This window comes from Loxodonta africana, chromosome 20 (genome assembly GCF_030014295.1).
Source record: "Loxodonta africana isolate mLoxAfr1 chromosome 20, mLoxAfr1.hap2, whole genome shotgun sequence".
In the NCBI taxonomy this organism is placed as follows: domain Eukaryota; kingdom Metazoa; phylum Chordata; class Mammalia; order Proboscidea; family Elephantidae; genus Loxodonta; species Loxodonta africana.
In genome coordinates, this window is record NC_087361.1 from 46,637,037 (window position 1) to 46,659,801 (window position 22,765).

Below are 22,765 nucleotides of genomic sequence, written 5' to 3' on the forward strand. Positions count from 1 at the left end.
GTGTCAGTTCCCTTTTCCTCCAGATCCCCCACTCTGCATTCCAATTGCTCGATTCTGCTCCTCTGACTTACTATTGAGTTGTCTAATTCTGTAATTTTACTGTTAATCTTTTGGATTTCTGAATGCTGTCTCTCTATGGATTCTTGCAGCTTATTAATTTTTCCACTATGTTCTTGAATAATTTTTTTGATTTCTTCAGCTGCTTTATCAGTGTGTTCCTTGGCTTTTTCCGCAGATTGCCTTATTTCATTTTGAGGTCATCCCTGATGTCTTGAAGCATTCTGCAAATTAGTTTTTTATATTCTGCATCTGGCAATTTCAGGATTTTTCCTTCATTTGGGAAAGATTTTGATTCTTTAATTTGGGGAGTTGTAGAAGCAATCATGGTCTGCTTCTTTATGTGGTTTGATATCAACTGTTGTCTCCAAGCCATCTATAAGATATTGTAATGATTTATTTTATATTTGCTCCCCTGTGCCCAGTCCAAAGCCTGCCACCAAGGTTTTCTGACTGGGATGCTGGCTCCAGGCTCCGAAAACAGTCTCTGCTTCCCCATAGTTGCAAGTTCTCTCTTTAGCTCCCTCAGTGTGCAGCCTGCTTGCACTGGCTGAGTCTGTGTCACTCAGATCAACTCTTTAGATCTGTGTTTGATGGTCAGGGTTCGTAGATTGTCATGTATGTGATCATTTCACTTGTTTTTCTGAGTCTTTGTTGCAAGAGGGATCTGAGGTAGCTTCTACCTGGTCAGCCATCTTGGCCCCGTGTTGTTGTTTTTAATAATAATAAATGCACAGGATCAAATGATAGCAATAGATGAAACATGGTAATATCTTCATTTTTGAAGCTTTAAATTATTTCTAAATAGTTAAACACACACACACACACATACACACACACACACACACATTCTCTCATCTTTTGAAAGACCCTGATTCAACAATGCCTTCCTCTCCCTTCTGCATCAGTCTTTCTCACTCCATAGAATCAGTTTAATAAGCCTCTCAGGACCCTGCCTCTCCCTCCAGCTATTGCCTAATTCTCCTTGCCCTTTGACATCAAAATTCCTCTAAAAAAGACTCTAAAATTCCTCTAAAAAAGACTCAGCCTCCATTTATTTCCATTCATTCTATCTGAAATACTCAGTTTGTACATAAAAAGATTAGTAATTAAAGCTAAACTCCTAATCTTCCCTTCTAAATCTATTCTGCCAGCAGTCTTGCCATTTTATCAATGGGAACTCCATTATCCTATTCAGCCAGAACCCTTTGTATATATATTACACCTGTCTTTTTGGAATGTCCAATCCATCATCAAATCCTATTGGTTCTAAGATGAAAATATACCCAGGATTTGGATTTCTTGTCAACTTCTCCAAGTCAACCTTTCAGGTGAAACTACCAGTATCTTTCAGTTGGGTTATTTTAATAGTCCTCTAACTGGTCTTCCAATCTCTACTCTGAGTTCTGCAAAGTTTATTCCCAACACAGTATGCATAGGTACTACTTTAAATAGAAAGATTGGATTGCTGCTGTATTAAAAACCTTTTAATGACATCATTTTAGAAGTCCCAAAGTCCTTACAAAAGTCTGCAGAGCCCTTTACGATCTGACTGTCTCCCAGCACTCTTCTCCCATATACCCCCCCACCATTACAGATCCTATGACTTAAACCATTGCCCCCTCTAGACTCCTCCAGCTTCACGGGCTGCCTCGTTGTTCTTCAAACATGCTAGGCATGCCCTCCTCAGAGCCTTTAGACTTAGTTTATCCTTCCTTAAATTCTATTTCCTTAAATATTTGCATTAATGCACTTTATTAAAGTCTGTATTCAAATGTCACCTGGGTATTGATCAATGCATTTAAATTCATAACCATTGTACCTTCCGCTCCAAAGACTCCCTATACTGCTTGTTTTACTTTATTTTGTCTTGCTAATTTTCCATGGAAGGCTGCATATTTATTTATGTTTACTTATTTACTCTCTAGAATGTAAGACGCCTGTGGGCAAGGACTGTCTTTTTCTGTTAGGCTAGAACAGTGACTGGTTGCCTTTTCTGATGATTGAAATTGAAATAAGTAACTGTAGGTTTGTGACACAGATGAATAAAAGGAGCTCTAGATGCTAAAAAAAAAACCTCGTATTATGACAAAGACACTTTTCTCACAATAAAATTAAAGAATCCAACCCACAAGTTTGCGTTGGGAAACTTAAGCAATTTTAAACTGTTTTACAAAATACTGTAACTCTATATATCTAATGGGAGCCCTGGTGATTAAGTGATATGGCTGCTAACCAAAAGGTTGGTAGTTGAAATCACCAACAGCAATTTGAAACCCTACAGGGTAGTTCTATTCTGTCCTCCAGGGTCGCTATGGGTCGGAATCTACTGGACAGCAATGGGTTTGGTATTTCGGTTTATATATCTAGTAATCTTCCTTTACATTTCCCGTGGTCCTAAATAACCAACTTTGTACAGCATCTGCTCATTCATTCAGGATATATTTATTCAGAGAATACTTTGTGCTCATGAGGTAATTGTATATAAGCTTTACGATTATGGCTGAAAATACACTAGAATATAAAATAATTTAAATCGGTCAACTTTTTCACACACAAAAAAATATTTATCTTGAAGAGTTAATTTGCTGATGCCAAGTATTTCAAGGAAAATATACCAACCAATTATTCAATGGGCAGTAAAACAAAAGCTGTATCTCTGTGACATATCATACAAAGCCTGATTTACTGGTATTTTATAGTTAAATACAAAATTTTAATTTTTTTATTTGGAATCTGCATTAATGTATCTACAACATATCAGAAAGTAAAATAATAAATGTAAGTGGAGAATGTGTTAGTACACTATTTGAATGATATTTGGGTAGATTTAGAGCCATTTGATTAACTGCTGAGAGATTACAAATGAATTTATGTGATGTATATATTATATATGTGGGTGGGTATATAAGTGTATATATATGCATATATATACATATATATATATGCCCACCAAAACCAAACCCACTGCTTTCGAGTCAATTCTGACTCATAGTGGCCCTATAGGACAGAGTAGAACTACCTTGTAGAGTTTCCAAGGAGTGCCTGGTAGATTCGAACTGCCAACCTTTTGGTTAGCAGCCGTAACACTTAACCACTATGCCACCAGAGTTTATATATATAATCTTTTTTCCACTTCCCTAGGTATCTAATTTTGCAGACTATAAAAATACATCCATAAATGTTTGCATCAGTACTGTAAGTATTTATTTAAGTAGCGGAATTAAATAAAAACATTTTCAGGTACCATGCTACATGTACATATTATTCTTGACAAATAAAACAATGTTTTTAAATGATTATATCTTAGTTAAGCCTAAATTGGCAATTACAATAGTGAATTCTAGGTGAAAAATGTGTTTTCAGGAAGTTATTCTCTATTTGACTATTTGTTATTCACTGAAGATAATTTAATAAAGATGATTTTTAAATTTTTCTAAAATTAATACAGATGATCTTTATTCATAGACATGAAATGAAATCATCTATCCCATGTTCTTTAATCTCTGTATTGAAATCTAACCCAAACCCAATGCTAGGAACTGTTGAATTATATGTAGCTATGTTGAAGTCCCAAAGTTTTTTTTTGTCAAGTCCCTTCACCTTTTAAACTTTTCTCCATTATTGAGTGTAGTAAATTTTTCAAACCTATTTTTGTGAATTTGTTGGTGATTGCTTGGCAAAAAGCATAAAGTTACATGGAGTATGTAATGAAATTCCATTGAGAACTGGCAAATTGAGCAAGTTCAGACACTGTTTTACTTAAATTCAATATAAACTACATTGCAATTTTTTTTTAATTTTCATTTATATGTTTCTCCATGAACCTAACCTTCTAGCTTTATAATCTTCTCTTCCCTTTATATTGCATCCATTATCATTCGACTATTTGATTTCCATGGTCAAATACTCTGAAGTGAACGCTTTCTTCATATTTCATAATGTGGTATTGTACCAGTTCATTCACAACCCGAAATTAGATTTTCCATTTTGATTCTATAACATTGTAAATGCCTAGATAATTTCCCATCTATTATTATTTCTTATTCCCTTAAGGTATTAATCATTTCCAAATACCCACTCATCCCAGCTTTCTCAGTTGAATTTTTATTGTGATTTATTTTATTAGCTTGCTACTGGCCTTAAATTAATGTTATATTGCTTTCACAGAAGGGAAAAGGAGGAACAATGGTACAGCTCCTGCAATAAGTAAAGTTAGTTTGTTACTGATGTCGACAGAGAAGAAACACACAAGAAAAAAAAAGCTATTTATTTTTACGGTATCATATTTAGACCCTAACGTGAGACCATTCACTAACATAACTTACCACCTTGGAGGTCTGACTTCTGAAGTTTTCTCTATTTTTGTCACTTGCAAATATGAAGTAGAGGGAAAAACTGTGCAAGGCTTTTAAATGAACAAAATAAATAACAAAAAGATGAATTGTTATTCTCTTTACTTCACACATGTAAGTTATTTGTCTTTCATGTCTTAGAGTGACTTTAAAGCTCTGTAAGTTGTCGAACACTGAGAACATGGAAGGAGTTTTGATCACAGAGATGCTAAGTAGTTGTGTCCAGTGGAATGCAATTGATTGCTGTCTTGTGTATAGATCAGTTTTTACATCTATTTATAAATTCATTTCAGCATTCCCCTTAGTTACCTAGTGCTGCTATAACAGAAATATTACAAGTGGATGGCTCCAAAAATGAGACTTCTATTCTCTCACAGTCCAGGAGGCCAGAAGTCCAAACCCAGAGCATCAGCTCCAAGGAAAGACCCTCTCTCTCCTTCAGCTCTGGTGGAAGGTCCCTATCATCAATCTCCCCAGGAACAGAAGCTTCGCAGTGCAGAGACCCTTGGTCCAAATGATGCACTATTCTCCTGGCTCTTGTTTCTTAGTGGTATGAGGCTCCCATGTCTCTCAGGTCGATTCTCTTTTTTATATCTCAAAAGAGATTGGCTTGAAACACAATCTAATCTTGTAGGTTGAATCCTGACTCATTAACATAACTGCCACTAATCCCACCTCATTAACCTCATAGAGCTAGGATTTACAACACACAGGAAAATCACATCAGATCACAAAATGGTAGACAATCACACAATACTGGGAATCATGGCCCAGCAAAGTTGACACACATTTTCGGGGGACAAAGTTAAATTCGTGACATCCTCATTGCATGCAAACATGTGAATATTTGAATTTTTTCATTGAACCAGGAACATCTTGTTTCTTCATTAACTCATAAGATAAATAACATCACTGCTGTGTGTTCATTTTATATTTGTAAATTATCATTTAGAAGTCTGTAACACTGTCTTATGTTAAACTAAGTTATTTTTACCTAAGAAAACATATTATCAAGGGAGCATTCACAATCTTCTTCATAACTCGGATATTAGAGTTATCCTTCTCCTTGTGGGCTCTGACCTGTGCCAAAAGGTAAGATCTCAAACCTATCACCATTGCAGAAAAAAACTACAATCATTTTCAGTCTTGCGTGTTTGTGTGTGCCTCGATGTTATTGAAAAATTATTAGGAGAAATGAAAGAGTATTTTATAACAATATCCTAATTATACTATCTCATCAAATCCAAGTTGATCTTTCTGTCCTCTCAAAAATCCCTATTGAAATCCTGCCAACAAGGCGTCATCTTTCCTTTTGGACTCCCAGCACAAGGCAATTAGCCTGCCCAAGATTTTCCTCATCCAATTCACCTCTATGTACCAGCTTTTATGATGTAACTCCCTTGTTCAGCCAGAAACTTTGGAGCCATTCCAGTCTCCTGACTCTGGAGACTTTCCAGCCATTGATAGTCTATGTTAACATCTTCCAGAGAAGATGCTATTTTCCTCATAGTGTTAGAAACCACTAGAATTATGTTTGCAGTAATTAGCTTTAGGCAGATTCCTCCTTAGTTTTCATGCCATTTGCTCCTTTATTTCCATTATTAGTATTTATTGCAGAAGCTACACAAATACATGTTATTCAACCAGGATTGAGGAAATGACTTCTCAGTGCAACGGAATGGTGATCAGACCTGATATTTAACATTATTATTTGTCATAAGGATATTTACAGAGACTCTTTTTAAAGAGCTCAATAAAATATTTAAAAAATGTAATCAAGAAACCATCGTGTTCTCTCTCCTTTGCTCTACTGTTGCCCCAACTTGATTAAATTTCAGAGACTTATCAATTCTGGCTTTCAAACATCTCAGAAAGGCTACTACTTCTCTCCATCCTTTTGCCACTAAACTAAACCAGACTACCTGGATTTTGCCCCTTGGTCTCCTGTAACTACTTTTCTCTTTAGTTTTCAGCTCCTCTTATAGACGGTTTTCCAAGATTCACTCTTCAAAGACGTCTAATTCAAACTCTTATATGTGACATTTAAGGCCTTTTTTTTTCCCCCCTGAACACTAAATAATAAATCCACCTTTGCTCTCTTCACCAATCCCTTCTTTATGTTGTGGCCAAAATAATCTTCTGTTAATTATTTCAATGTACCAAGCACTCTGGTCCCTCAGCTTTCCAATGTGCTCTTTACTCCACTTGAAAGACTCTTTGTTTCCTTCTTGCTTGTCTTACCTTATGTTTGCCTTCAAGACTCAGCTCAAATGTTACTTCTTCAGGGAATACATCCCCCAGCTACCACCATAGTCCTTTAAGGAATTTTTTCTGAATACTTTCTGTAGCACTTTTCACTATAAATCATCAATTTAATTCTCTATCTTGTTTGCTCCAATGCAACTTCTGAGAGAAGGAAACATGCCTACTTTTCCCATGATTGCATCCATGACAACTAGTACAGTGTCTGCCATAGCATAGCATTAAAAAAGATGCTGTATCAATCAATAGATATAATCCTAGGTTATGAATAAAATTTCACAAAAGTGAACATACTGCGTGTAAAGAAACATAAGGAAAAACATTCTGCCTCACAAGTATTCAAACATGCAAATTAACACAAATTACCATTTTTCCAGTTTCAGTATTAGAACTGAATGGAAATATAGCTGCTGTCAAACTCACTCAAGACAGGTAAATTAATACAATCATTTTCTAAATTTATTTTTATATAGACATAACTTTTTATAAAGTTTGACCTAGTAAACCCACTTTTGAAAGTGCAATCCAACAATCGAAACGGAATTTTCTTTATGTAGCCAGGTGCAGCAGTGTTACGTATAACGATGAAGAATTTGAAGCAACCTAGAGGTTTAACAATAAGAGTATGTTGAAATAATGTTACATGTTTAACTCTGCAATGGACTATCCTACATTCTCAATAATGAAAATCATGAGGATTATGCACCATCACAGAAAATTGTCCTAAAGCGTGTTCTGTGGATGTTGACATATAGAACAGCACGATTAAAACTCCATGAACATTATTACATGGGTATAAGAAAAGGTTTCTAACAGTATGCACAAAAGTCAAGAGTAATTGTTTGATATGGGTGCTAGGATCATTGATAGCTTCTGTCTCCATTTCCAAAATGTCCTGATTTATTCCTATCTTGTTTTTACATTCCTTCAATTCTTGACCAAAATGATTGTTTTATTTGAAAACCAAGATCTACCTAACACTCTATGAATTTATTCTAAATTTTTAAAAGTTATTTTTATTTATATGAATTTTATTCATCGAGAACAATTTTCATCTTTATGGAAATAGCTTTATTTCAAATCTTTAAAGCATACTTACTTGGTTGATATGGAAAGCAAATCTGAGCTTTTTTAAACACCTGTCTCCTATCCAATTGTCTTATTTCCTTTATAACTGATTAGGTTGTATGGGTATGATGTGGTCCATCACTGCTGCCAATGTGCCCGCCAGTTTTTTGAGCACTCCTGAGTCAGCTCACCCTGGGCCACTTTCAGATCAACCTGGTGAGGGCACAAAGCCTACTATAAAGTTGTGTTCACACACTAACTAAAGTATGCGATGCCAATTTCAGTGTGTGATTCATTCATCTCCACCTTCTGTATTTTCTTATCTTATTGCTTTGCTTATTTCTCTCTTACCTGCTGTGTGAGTTGGATACTCCAATAAGCAGATGCTGAAATAAAGTTAGAGATAACTCCTGTGTAGCTAAAAGGATCATAAAGCACTACTGGCCAGAGAAAGGCATCAGTACACAGTGAAGATCAGAAATCTGTGAAAGGAAAGGGAAATGAAGTACACTTATACAGAGAGAGGCTCAGACTATGATGCAGACGTGAGAAAGTATCAGCCAACTAAGTGAAGAGTTACAGAACAAAGATCGCCCATCAAATGAGTCCTGTACTGAGTAAAAATGGCAAGAACCTAGTACATACCCAGCTCTTGGTTTGGGCTGCTGAGATGAAGTGTGATCTTGTCTTGAAAGCTGAAGCAGATCTCAATGTTGCTAATCATTGGAGGTTTCTAACAGCCATTCTGAAATTGAAGAGCATGAGGTAGGAATAAATCTTTGTTTTTGCAAACCAATTAATTACTTTGGAGTTGTTTGCTAAAAATGAATAACCTAGCCTAAGATGACTAATACACTTTGCTTTTCCTGTTCAACTTTGAGGTGTGAGGGGGAAGAGCAGAATGATGTTGTCTGGGTGGGTGTCCATGGGCTAATTACTTACATCAATGTGCCTCAGCTATATAATCAAACAAAAATAAAAACAACAACAACAAAAAAAAAACCATTACCCCTAATTCTGACTCATAACGACCCTATATGACAGAGTAAAACTGCCCCATAGGGTTTCCAGGGAGCACCTGGTGGATTTGAACTGCTGACCTTTTGGTTAGCAGCCAAACTCTTTACCACCACACTACCAAACCCATTGCCTTCAAGTTGATTCTGACTCATAGAGACCCTATAGGATAGGGTAGAACAGCACTATAGAGTTTCCAAGGAGGGCCTGGTAGATTCAAACTGCTGACCTTTTGGTTAGCAGCTGTAGCACTTAACCACTGCACCACCAGGGTTTTGTTTTATACGGCTATAGTTTTATATAAAACTATGTAAAGCACTGAAAAGAGTATCTGGAAATAATGAAAGCCTAATTAGCTGCCGTTTCTGCTACTACTACTACTGGCCTATTAGGTATATTGGTTCAGTACCAATTCTACCACTTATTCGATTTGACATAATGAACTTGGCTTGGCTCTTTGACTCTGGTTTCTGAAAATAACCCAAGCAATGGAGATGCCTTTGTTTCCCAAAATAGCTGAGCAAGTAGAGGCTACACAGGCCCTATGCCTGGTGAATTAATCTCAAGATGGGAGGGGCCCATGATGCAGTCATGCATAATCATTGATTTGATTGTCATAACTGCACATGCATGCCCAAGTCTTGCCTATTCATTGAGGTTCCAATGACTAGGGACCCAGGGCCTGGGAGTCCTCCCTTTTGGGGCTTCCTGGATCATGAGAACAACCATGCACAGGAGAAGGATCAGCAAGTCCACAGCAATAGAAGCCCCTGCCTGGAAATTTCCCAGACTTGGCCTCATGTGTCTCTATGCTTGTATCCTTTCTGTTTATAATAAATGGGTAGCTGTAAGTACACATATAATAGTCTTTAGGAATTTTTGTGAGCCATTTTAGAGAACTAACAAACCCACAGGGGCAATGTCAAGAGAGGCTGGCAGTACAGTCAATTTGTTAAACCCAGCTCTTGGTGGCTGGATGATAGAGAAAGGCTGCACAAGCAGTCAATGTAGAAGGATAGAGTCCTTCTAGCTTGTGACCTAGTCCCCTAAACAGACTAGAGAGAGAGAGAGACCCATTGGTCTGGTGTACAGGGAGTGGTGCTGACTTCTGAGCCTATGGCTCTTCCCTGATGACCCGGCCACAGGTGGCTAGGGATGTTTTGATCCAACTCAGGTTAGCCAGGGATGAGATTTGATCTATCTTTGGGTGGTTAGGGTCACAGAGAGAAACTGCCAAGGAAGTGGCTGTCAATGAGGATGAGAAATGTGGGAAGGTGAGGCCTGGATCTACTTTCAGCTGAGAAATGGATTCATGCTAGTCCTTGCCACACAGTTACTGATAAAAGTACGGTCTGCCCATCTTTCCCTTTTTATAACATAACAGTAAATTTATGATATGGAAGGGTTTCTTTAAACAATATTAGCCACAGTTTTTTCACATAAATTGCTTTAAACAAGCACTTATTTTTCACATTTGTAAAGTGTTGATCAGGGTATCAAACTCCTACAATGCCCATCTAGGATAACTTCCCAAATATCTTTGATGGGTTAGTGATTTCCTTTTCAGAATGACCACTAATAGTTCATGTCTAGTAATTCCTTTACCCTTTTTTTTTTTTTCCTTGCCCTTTTGCACAAGCAAAGGTGATGAAAATAAAATCAAAACTTTCCATCCATCTCTTTGGGTATTCCAAAATTATACTTTCATATATTTTAAAGTATTCTTCTTTTTAAATAGAACCATAAATAAATAATTTTAAGTTTTGTCAGAGAAATATAATTAAAAACAAATTCTGCCTACCCAGAAAATCTCCCCACGAAAGGAAAAGAGAAAAAAAAAGCTTTATTATTGAATAAACATTAAACAAGAATGTGATGTGCATCACAGGAAATCTGCTAAAGATATTGTAAAAACAGAGAGAAATATGACCCTTTTATACACCCAAGTAGATAAAACCCAGTTGCCATCAAGCTGATTGATTCAGACCCATGGAGACTCTATGTGTGTCAGAGGAGAACGGTGTTCCATAGGGTTTTCAGGGACTGATTTTTCTGACGTAGATTGCTAGGCCTTTCTTCTGAGGTGCCTCTGGGTGGGCTTGAACCCCTAACCTTTCAGTCAGCAGTCCTGTGCATTAACAATTTGCATCAACCATGGACTTCTGTCAAATAGGTACAACAACATGTTCTCAAGATAAAAGGTAATTAGTTTTGGTGGTAATCTAAGATACATCTCTTGGTTCCATCCCATCTGGATGTTGGGGACTGACAAACACATTTATGACCATATCTAGGATGAATCTCCTTTTCAGGTATTTAGCTTGTCTAGTTTACTATGATTTTCATTGTTTCCTAACTATATACTTGAATTCTTATCTCAAATGCTAATTTATTTGTTACAGTTACTCTTCCTGTTTTAAAAATGTATAATTGAACCACCTCTATGGATTGAATTGTGTCCCCCCAAAATGTGTATGAGGTAGGATTAGTGGCAGTTATGTTAATGAGATAGAACTCAATCTACAAGATTAGCCCAAAGGGCAAAAGGATCACATGAACCAGAGATTCTACCAGCCTGAGCCCAGACGAACTAGATGGTGCCCAGCTACCACCAATAACCACTCTGACAGGAATCACAACACAGAGTTCCAGACAGAGCAGAAGAAAAACGTAGAACAGAATTCAAATTAATTTTAAAAAGGCCAGATTTACTAGTCTGACAGAGGCTGGAGGATCTTTTGAGACTGTGTCCCCCAGACACTCTGCTAACCCAAAAGAGAAACCATTCCTGAAGCCCACTTTTCAGACAAAGATTAGACAGGTTTTTTTTTTTTTTTTAATTAAAAAAAAAAAACTTGAGGAATGTGCTTGTTAGTTCAATCAAATATACGAGAACAAATGGGAAATTCCTGTTTTGAATGAATGAGAAATAAACTTGAAATGTAAACTTTCACCTAAAGCACAATTAAAAAAAAAAAAAAAGACTAGTCCTCAAGTAAGAGGACTTGACAGAACCATTTGTCACAGATAATCAAAAAACCAAACCCACTGCCGTCGAGTCGATTCTGACTCATAGCGACCCTATAGGACAGAGTATAACTGCCCCATAGTGTTTCTAAGGAGCGCCTGGCAGATTCAAACTGCTGACCTCTTGGTTAGCAGCCATAGTACTTAACCACTATGCCACCAGGGTTTCCCTTGTCACAGATAGTAATCTCAAATTCACCTGGTAATCAAGGTAGACATCTGTCATGCATTGAGTCGTGTCCCCTAAATAGGTGTCAACATAGCTAGTCCATGATTCCCAGCATTATATGATTGTCCACCATTTTGTCATCTGATATGATTTTCCTATGTGTTGTAAATCCTACCTCTATGATGTTAATAAGGCAAGATTAGTGGCAGTTATGTTAATGAGGCAGGGCTCAATCTACAAGATTAGGTTGTTTTAAGTCAATCTCTTTTGAGATATAAAAGACAGAAGCAAGCAGAGAGACATGGGGACCTAATACCATCAAGAAAGCTACTACATTTCAAAGAGATGGCTTCTGGGCCTTGAGAAAAACATCTTGAGTTGTAAAACTGGCAATAAACTTACTTAGTTTTTAATAAATTTTACAAACATCTCAAAGGAGCAGAAAAAGAGCACTTACTAAAGTAAATGCTCTAAGAAAAGGAAAAGAGACGGTCTGGGCTCAGTGGAGGTCCCTGGGTGCCACAAATGGTATGAGCTAGACTGTTAACCTAAAGATTGGTGGTGTGAACCCACTCAAAGGTACTGCATAAGACAGACCTAGAGATCTGCTCTTGTTAAGATTAACCCACAAAAAATCCTATAGGGCAGTAACATATGGGGTTACAATGAGTTAGAACTGACTTGATGGCAACCAACAACAAAGTGGTGGTGAGTGTCTCTGTCTCATTTTTGCACCAGTGAAATTTTTTTTTTAATTTCTATTCGCATTTACAGCGTCAACATTTGTGCTGTAAAGAACATACATTCAAGTGTTGTGAATGTGAATTGGTCATAAGTTATGGAGCCTCAAGGAAAACTTTTTGGAAGCTATTCTTCCTACTGTCATGTTATCAAGGATGGAGAATAACGTTCTTTCTCTTTTTACTACCAAGGATAATTAAACAAAAAGGCAGCCCTTTTTTTCCCTTAGAAATTCTATGACTTTTGTTTCTTTAATTTCTCCATGTCTCTCTATTCTTCCCACGCAGAACATCTTTTATCATTTTTGTATTACCTTGACTTTTATTGCAACCCACTTTCCTGAATTCTGTAAGCAGATTATACATGGTTTAAGTTTCCAGAAACAAATAAATCAAAACAAAGCCATATTTTTTCACAAATGCCACATTTGTCACTAAAAAAAGGGAGAACGTCTTTCTAAAAACAGAGACTGTTTTTAAGTTAGATTTTATAGTGGGTTTTTTATATACTACATATTTTTCCATTATTTCTTCACTTTCTGGCTTCCCATGACACCAATTTCTCTCTCCCAATTCAGTCCATCCTTTATGTAATGCCAAAGTTTACTAAATAAAAATTAAATTTGATTATTTCATTTTTCAGAGTGCAAACTCCATAGACCCTTCAGTATCAATACAATAAAAGTGAAATTGCTTAGCATGGTCTATTACTCAGAATCTTCCTTCTTGAGTTCTACTTTCCCACCGTTTCTTCACAGTTTCCTCCTAGATACATAAATATGAAACGGGCATTCTCCAAAATTCTGATGCCTCTGTCTACATTTTTTGCAGGCCCTGGGCCGTGCAAATGGTTAACTTGTTCAACTGCCAAACAAATGGTTGGACGTTTGAGTCCAATCAGAGGTCCTTTGCAATGTGTCTTTTGATTTCTTGACTCCTACTTCTATCGCTGTTGATTGTGGATCCAAGTAAAATGAAATCCTTGACAACTTCAATCTTTTCTCCGTTTATCATGATGTTGCTCACTGGTCCAGTTGTAAGGATTTTTGTTTTCTTCATGTTGAGGTGCAATCCATATTGAAGGCTGTGGGCTTTGGTCTTCATTACTAAGTGCTTCAAGTCCTCTTTATTTTCAGCAAGCAAGGTTGTGTCATCTGCATAACGCAGGCTGTCAATTTTTTTTTTTTTTTAGCACAAACTTAGTGTTTTAAATAACGCTAATTTATTATTTTATAATTTTGGGGGTCAGAAGTCCTAAAATAAATATGGGCAGAGTTTAATTTTTTCAGAATGTTCTGGAGGAGAATTTATTTCCTTGCCGTTTCCAGCTTCTACAGGTTGCCTACATTCTTTGGCTAATGACCCCTTCCTCCATCTTCAAAGTCAACAGAGTGACATTTTAAAGTCTGCCTCTCTTTCTCTTTCTTTGACCTCTGTTTCTGTCCTCAAATATCCTTCTGACCCTGGCCCTCCCATCTTCCATTTATAAGGATGCTTATAGTTACACTGGACCCATCCAGATAATCCAGAATACTCTTACAATGTCAAAATCCTCAACGTAATAATATCTGCAAAGTTCCTTTTACCATGCAAGGTAACATATTCACATGTTCTGGAGATTAGGATATCTTTGTGGAGGGTGGGGAGCATGAGCATTATTTTGTCTATCATACTGATAAGAACAGAGCTGTAGCTTAATTATAAGTAAGCTATTTTTTCCAGGGAAACCCCAGTGGCAAAGTGGTTAAGAACTACGGCTGCTAACCAAAAGGCGCACAGCTCAAGTCCACCAGGCACTCCTTGGAAACCATATGGGGCAGTTCTTCTCTGTCCTATAGGGTCACTATGAGTTGGAATCAACTAGACAGCAATGGGTTTTTTCAGTTAGGCTGAGGTGGTTGGAAACAGCAATCAAGCCAGGGTTGATAAGAAGTTGTACTGTGAACAAATGCTGTGATCTGAACTAATGCAGAATCGGGAGGCTATGTCGGAGAGGGCACCAGGGTTCACTAACAGTGGTGAACCAAGAAGGGTCAGGTTAAGGTCACTCTTCCGGCATATCTTGGAATGTTTCTGCTACAAATCCCTTAAACAGACTCCAGCTATGCCCCAGTCTACTAAAAGAGATGCCATAGCTGTGTGTAAAGATTTGTTACCATTTTTTCCAGGTATTTCTGGATATTCTCTTGTCAGAGTGGCAATGGGATTTAAGACCTTTTCCTTCAAGCCTTGGAGCCCTGGTGGCCCGGTGGTTAAGAGCTCAGCTACTAACCAAAAGGTTGGGAGTTTGATTTCACCAGTCACTCCTTAGAAGCCCTATGGGGCAGTACTACTCTGTCTTATAGGGTTGCTGTGACTTAAAATCGACTCAATGGCAATGGGTTTGTTTGGTTTTGACCTCCAAGCCTCAAGTAGAGAATAAGTACATCAAATGTTTAGGGTGTGTTTGTTTATTTATTTATTTAATATTATTCTCCTCAGTCTCAACCCTTGCTCGTATCTGGGAACAGAATTCTGAAAGCTTGATTTTGGCAAAACCTGGACAACTGATAGGACTCATAACTGACCTGCCTGTCACTGGTATATCCATTACATCATATGTACATCTAACTGTTTAAACTTCCTAGATAAAGTATTTAATATCGCTTCTCTTAATAATCTTCTAGGATCCCTACAGCCAGCAAATAAAATCTAAATTTCCTGTCATTGGCTTCCACACTGGGATATGCCCTCAAAACTGACTTCCTATTTCCCTCTCCTTAAGGCATATATCAGGGCATTTAAACGTTCTGCTATTCATTTAGTTCATATTTTCAAAGCACAGTTTGAAAACTGTATAAAATCAATAGTATGATACAAGAGACAGTACCTTGAACTCCAGTCTCCTCATAAAGCATATGCTATTTTTTTTTTATTTTAATGAAGGTTGAAAGACAATCATATATTACATAACTGAAAATGTGACAGTGGCCATATCGTGCCCAGGCTGTGGGAATCGGGAACACACCTTGATAAGCCCGTGTATACAAAGCTCCATCATTGACTCCCTCATTCCAGGCAAAACTGTGTTTCTTGGCATAGTAAACTGAAAAATGCCTTCTGATTCCCAAATAAGGGCTAATTTGCTCCTTGCATGCATTTCAAATATGTTGAAAATGTGTATATTCATATCTTACATCTTCTTATACAAAATGTGTATATTCATATTCTACATCTTCTTATTCCTACAAATAATCAAACTTCCTGATTATTTCCAGCGTTTCAAAAGGTGAAGAGATGCTGGGACCTTCTCATATAAATCTCCCGAGTGATAGCTACCATCTCTGAGATCAAATCCTTTGCCTTTCCACTGTAAACCCTCCACATACTCAATAGATAAATAAATAAATAATGGGTTTATTTTTCCCCTCACACTGCTCGCAGCTTATTGCACAAATTACCAACACGTCATTTATGTCCTTATCTCTACTCCCTGGTATAACAAGAATTGAACCTGAAAGAATACCGTAGATGTTTAGTTGCTCAGGCTATTCATCAAAATGCCTGCCTGGAAAAAGAAGAAACTCACCACCGTGAGAAATAGTACTTCAGTTTTTCAGACCTCTATCAGGAGAAAATACCCAGGGTTCACAAAATTCAAGTAATGTAAATTAGCAATTTCTCCAGCACCTCTTGTTCTACTATAGTAAGTACTCAAGGGAGTTCATAAGTGTCCTTGGAAAATAAATGGGAGGCTGGTGGCTTGCACACAAAATCTCCTGTGACTTAGGAAATGGCATTTAGTTAAAAAATAGCATTCAGTGGCTGGACTCAGGGAGGCATTTATTCTCAACTAATTTAAAATACTTATTTAAATCTGGGGTAAATATATTATGCAGGTAGTTAAAAATGTTTAAGCTCCTCTCTTTAATGTGGTAAGTCACTTATAGATACATTAAAACATTTAAAGTAGCACGCCCTCTTTAAGTCTATAAAACAGAGCAAAGAAGAAGGGAAGAAGTGAAAGATGGATTGACACGTTGAAGACATCTTAAAAGATGTGCTAATTGTAAATGGCTTGCTTTGTTAATCATACAGCAAGTAAATTAAGTATCAGTTATATGGGTCTTTTTTTTTCCTGTGAAATCTGTATAATAAATGATTTTATGTGTATTGATCACATTCAAGAAGAAGCTGCTAAAATCATTCTTTCTGTTTGTTATTTCCCATATGTCTAGGAAAATTGAGAGTTGATCAGAGGTTAAATAAAAACTTTCCAGTTCAAAGACCTTGGCTTTAAAATCCATTATAAATATTCTCTTGTTGCAGAGAGACAGAAATAGTTGGTAAATTAATACTGGTCTAGATAATTTCAGTAATAGGTCCCTCGTAATCTGCCTAAAGGCAATATCTTCATGACTTTCCCAAAATTCTCACAATGGGAAAGAAAAAAGATACTTTATTGATAAAACTTTTCTATCGAAGAATCCCAAGCTCCGCTGCCTTTATAGGAAGGGTATTGTAAATATGATACAGGGTACATTGCTTATTTGAAAACTGACTTGAGAAAACAAATATTTTCTTAATAACAGACATACACAATCCACACTACTTTAAATATTTGTAAATTGTGTTAGCCAGGAAAGAACAAAAAAATGTACTACATTTTAAAACTCAAAAAAATGAACTAGAAAAAGTACAGGTAGTCCGTGGCTTACAAAGCATTGGAGTTAACACAGAAACACAATTATGATTGTCTTTTTTTATTTTTTGTACATCTTATCGTTAGTGTGGCTGTTAAGGCTTTGTGTCAGCTTGGCTGGGCCATGATGCTCAGTGGTTTGGCAGTTCTGATGCAGTTTTACAGGTAAATAAAGATGTAATCATCTCCCTAATGAGGTCTGATATAATGTAATCACCTCCATGATGAGATCTGCTCTGAGCAGCCAATCAGGAAAGGGAGCTTCCTTGGCTGTGTGGACTGCATTCAACACATGTGAACTTCTCGGCAAAGCTTGCTGGCTTTTGCATTCTCTGGATGCTGCATCTGACTTTGGTTCTTGGGACATGAGTTAGCAGCTTACCAGCCGATATTGGGATTCTTTGGCCTCCATTACCTGTGAGACAGTGGCTTGCTGTCCGACCCACCGATTTTGGGTTCACCAGCCACCCCTTGTAACTACATGAGTCAGGAGATGCCTCCAGCCTGATCCACAGACTTGAGGCTTTCCAGCTTCTTCAACAACATGAGCCATTTCCTTGTTCTAAATCTCTCTCTTTCTGAGTATATATATATATGTATGTGTCTAAATCTATATACTTCACTGCTTTTGCTTCTTTAGACAACCCAGCCTAAGACAATTTGTAGTATGTACTATTTTTTTTTACTACATAAAATGTAGCTTGCAATTTGCTCATGTCATCACACCTGTAAGTTTAGATGTAATGTTTCCAACACCCCAAAACAAAGATCATATTTATAAAGATACTGATAAAAAAAAGTCAGTAATAAAACTAAAAAAAGAAAAATAAGGTATTTAACTTATGTCACAACCAACTTACTATGACATCAGAATGGAACCCCGTCCTAAATCGAAGACTATCTGTGCTTAATAATGGAGGGAATTTTAAGTATTTCACATAAAACAGATGTCATTCGATAAAGTTTTCTCAGATAATTGGGTGACTTCCAAGGTGAATACGTTGCTACTTCTCACTTCTGTAAATAATAAATCAAATTATAAAAAGTAAGAAAGAAAGAAGCATATGTATGTTTCTTAACCAGGACAATAGTATCTTTATGTATCTCACACATTCTGTTTTTTTTTTTTTATGTTTTATCATTAAGTTGTTTACATTTTATATTTTTAGACTTGATACTTTGAATCCAAAATGCATTTCATCATATATATATGTATTTTACTTCTTCTGTTGAAGAAAAAAAAAAAGAAGAAGAAGAAGTCCAAGACTGCCAGTGATTCTCTGTTTAAAATGCAGAGAGGTTTCCAAACAGGAGCCAGGAAGACATACTACCCTATGATACTAACTAGAATATTTTTTTCTGAAGCTGCAACAATGTTGAGAAAGCAAGAAAATTAGGATTAGTTTTATGATGATACTAAAAAAAAAAGAAGTTCCCCTAATTTTATGCCTTTGGCCAAGTGTTGTTGGATGGTCTGATTAAAGAAACTCCAACTACTTCGAGTCCTTAGGTGTCCCCCCCCCCCGCCATAGGACAGAGTAGAACTGCCCCATAGGGTTTCCTAGGAGTGGCTGGTGAATTTGAACTGCCAACCTTTTGATTAGCAGCTGAATGCTTACCACTGTGCCACCAGGGCTGCAGGATAAAGTGAGGGACGCTATCATTGATCTGTTATCTCAGATTCCCCAAACAAGATCGAATGATGGGAAAATATTTAAAATAACTCAGAAGAGAGAACACAATAATATTTAAAGAATGAATCAAAGAAAGAACGAAAGAACTCAGTGGAAGTGTTCATACAGTTCACTTAAAATGGAATAAAGGAGAAAGAGAGATGGAGTATGGTCTTAGTTATCCTGTGCTGCTATAACAAAATTACCACTAGTGAGTGGCTTTAACAAACAGAAACTTACTTTCTCACAATTTAGGTGATTAGTTGTCTGAATTCGGAGTGCCTGCGCTAGGGGAAGGTTTTCTATTTGTTGGCTCTGGGGGAAGGTCCTTACCTCTTCTGAGCTTCCGTTCCTGGTCAGTCTTCATGCGGCTTGGCATCTCTCTTCCCCCATCTGTCTTCTGCTCACTTATTTAATCTCTTTTATATCTCAAAAGAGATTGATTCAAGATACACCCTATACTAACCTTGCCTCATTAACATAACAAAGGCAACCTATTCCCAAGTGAAGTTATAACCACAGACCTAAAGGTTAGGATTTACAACCCATATTTTTTGGAGACATAATTCTACCCATAACAAGTACCTATGAAAATGTTAATGGATAACAATAAAAAATTAAGTGGTCTGACTGGTCCATCAACGCTTTGCTGTTGTTGTTGTTAGGTGCAGGCAGTTCTGATTTATAGCTACCATACAACAGAACAAAACACCTTGGCATCCTCACAAATTTGTTATACTGAAGCCCATTGTTGCAGCTACTGTATCAATCCATCTTGTTGAGGGTGTTCCTCTTTTTTGCTGACCATCTACGTTACAAAGGATGATGTCCTTCTCCAGGGACTGGTCCCTCCTGTTAGCATGTCCAAAGTATGTGAGATGAAGTTTTGCCATCCTTTCTTCTAGGAGAATTCTGGGTGTACTTCTTTCAAGGCAATCTTCTTTGTTCTTCTGGCGGTCTGCGGTATACTCAGCATTCTTCAGCCATGCCATGATTTGAAAGCCTCAGTTTCTCTTCAGTCTTCTTTAGTCACTGTCCAGCTTTCCCATGTATATGAAGGGATTGAAACATCACAGCTTGGGTCAGGTGCACCTTAGTCCTCAAAGTTATATATTTGCTTTTTAAAACTTTAAAGAGGTTTTTTGCAGCAGATTTGCCCTTTGCAATACATTCTTTGATTTCTTGACTGTTGCTTCCATGAGCATTGATTGTGGGTCCAAGTAAAACGAAATCTTTGACAACTTCACTCTTTTCTCTGTTTATCATGATGTTGCTTATTGGCCCAGGTGTGAAGAGGTTTTTTTTTTTTTATGTTAAGGTATAATCGACACTGAAGGCTGTGCTCTTGGATCGTCATCAATAAGTGCTTCAAGTCTTCTTTGCTTTCAGTAAGCAAGGTTATGTAATCTGCATACCACAGGCTGTTAATGAGTCTTCCTCTGATCCTGATGCACCGTTCTTCTTCATATAGTCCAGCTTCTGGGGTTATTTGCTCAGCATACAGATTGAATAAGTATGGTGAAATGGTACAACCCTGACATGCATCTTTCCTGACATTAAAACATGCAGTATCCCCTTGCTCTACTCAAATGACTCTCTCTTAGTCTACTCACAGGTTCCTTATGAACGTGATTAAGTGTTCTGGAATTCCCATTCTTTGCAATATTCATAATTTATTATGGTTCCCATAGATGAATGTCTCTGCATGGTCGATAAAACACAGGCAAACATATTTCTGATGTTCTCTGCTTCTAGCCAAGATCTATCCGACATCAGTGAAGATATGCTTTGTTCCACATCCTCTGCTGACTCTGGCTTGAATTTCTTGCAGTTCCCTGTGGATGTACTACTGCAACCACTTTCAAATAATTTTCAGCAAAATTTTACTTGTGTGTGATATTAATGATAAAACCCTGTTGCCACTGAGTCGAACTGTGCCCATAGAGTTTCCCAGGAGTGCCTGGTGTATTCAAACTGCCATCCTTTTGGTTAGCAGCTGTAGCTCTTAACCACTATGCTTCCAAGGATATTAATGATCTTGTTCAGTAATTTCTGCATCATTTTGGATTACCTTTTTTGGAATGGCCACAAATGTAGATCTCTTCCAGTTGGTGGGCCAGGTAGCTGTCTTCCAAATTTCTTGGCAGAGATAAGTAAGTGCTTCCAGTGTTACATCCATTTGTTGAAACATCTCAGTTGGTATTCGGTCAATCCTTGGAGCCCGTTTTCACCAATGCTGTCTGTGCAGCTTGGACCTCTTCTTTCATTACCATTGGTTCCTGATCATATACTGCCTCCTGTGATGGTTGGACATCGACCAATTCTTTTTGGTATAGTGACGCTGCATACCTTCCCTATTCCTTCGTTATTTCCTGGGCCATTTAACATTTTCCGGAAGAATTTCTCAGTATTTCCACCTGAGGCTTGATTTTTTTTCTTCATTTCTTTCAGCTTGAGAAATGGCAAGCATGTTCTTCCCTTTTGATTTTCTAACTCCAGGTCTTTGCACATTTCTTTATTATACTTTACTTTGTCTTCTCCAGCCGCTCTTTGAAATTTTCTGTTTAGCTCCTTAGGTTATAAAAAAAAAAAATCAGAATAAATTCATTCTATTTTTCCTGTCTTAGATGAACTTTAAAAATCCTATGCTGACACAAATTTGGCAACTATGGTCCCTTCAGATTAAGTGCTAATTAAAACGGTGTGTGAATTAAAGGAGAGAACTGTGATCCTAAGTGATGGGGTTGGTCAGGTTCTCTTGGTACATGACAACAGGGGCCCAAGAACATTTACTCTGTTATGGACTAAATGGCTTTAGGATGATAAAGGAACTGTATTGCATACTAGTGCACAGCGTACTCCCATACTTCGTCTTCTAATGAACCTAGTTAATTGCAAACTAAAAGGCAATGCAACTAAGTTAGGGAGATAGAATAACGTAACTTTGGAAGGCTTAAAAGTTAAAATACAACTAAAAGTAGGAATTTATCAATTGCATTATTCCTACCAGAGATGATTATAATAAAATATGTGATGCCTTAATGTTCCCTCCCTCCCCTTAGGTATATCACTGGAGAAAAGAATGTCATGGCAGTCTTCTCTTCATCTTGATTTAATGAGGCATGCTAGATGAAATTATTTAGAATTACCTGAAACCACCCAGTTAATTTAAAATAATATATGATATTTGGGATTCATCTATAAATTTTGGTTTTATTTCAGGATATTTTATTTTCAGCTCTATTAGTATCCCAAAAGTCATTATTTACTATTCTGGTAAGGTCTGTGGAAATCTGATGAATCCTGGAGGTTAACTGTAGGCTACAGAGGGCCGTATAAGTGGTGTCTCTGGTAGTGTGTCATACCAACATGTTCTTAACATTTCAAGCAGTGCAACACGCTAATACATATCAGTAATCTCTGATCAATTTGAACATATTTTTTTCCTCTAATTCCTATTTCAAAAGAAAACCAAAGCTAGTTTACGTTCATGTGAAACAAACAAACAAACAAAAACCTTGTCATGGAGCCAATTTCAACTCAGTGACCTCGTAGGATAGAGTGGAAGTGTCCATAGGGTTATCAAGGAGTGGCTGGTGGATCCAAACTGCTAACCTTTTGGTTAGCAGTCAAGCTCTTAACCACTGGGCCACCAGGACTTCTTCATGTGCAAATGTTTATTGTACTCATACACAGATATTTAGATCATGCTCTTT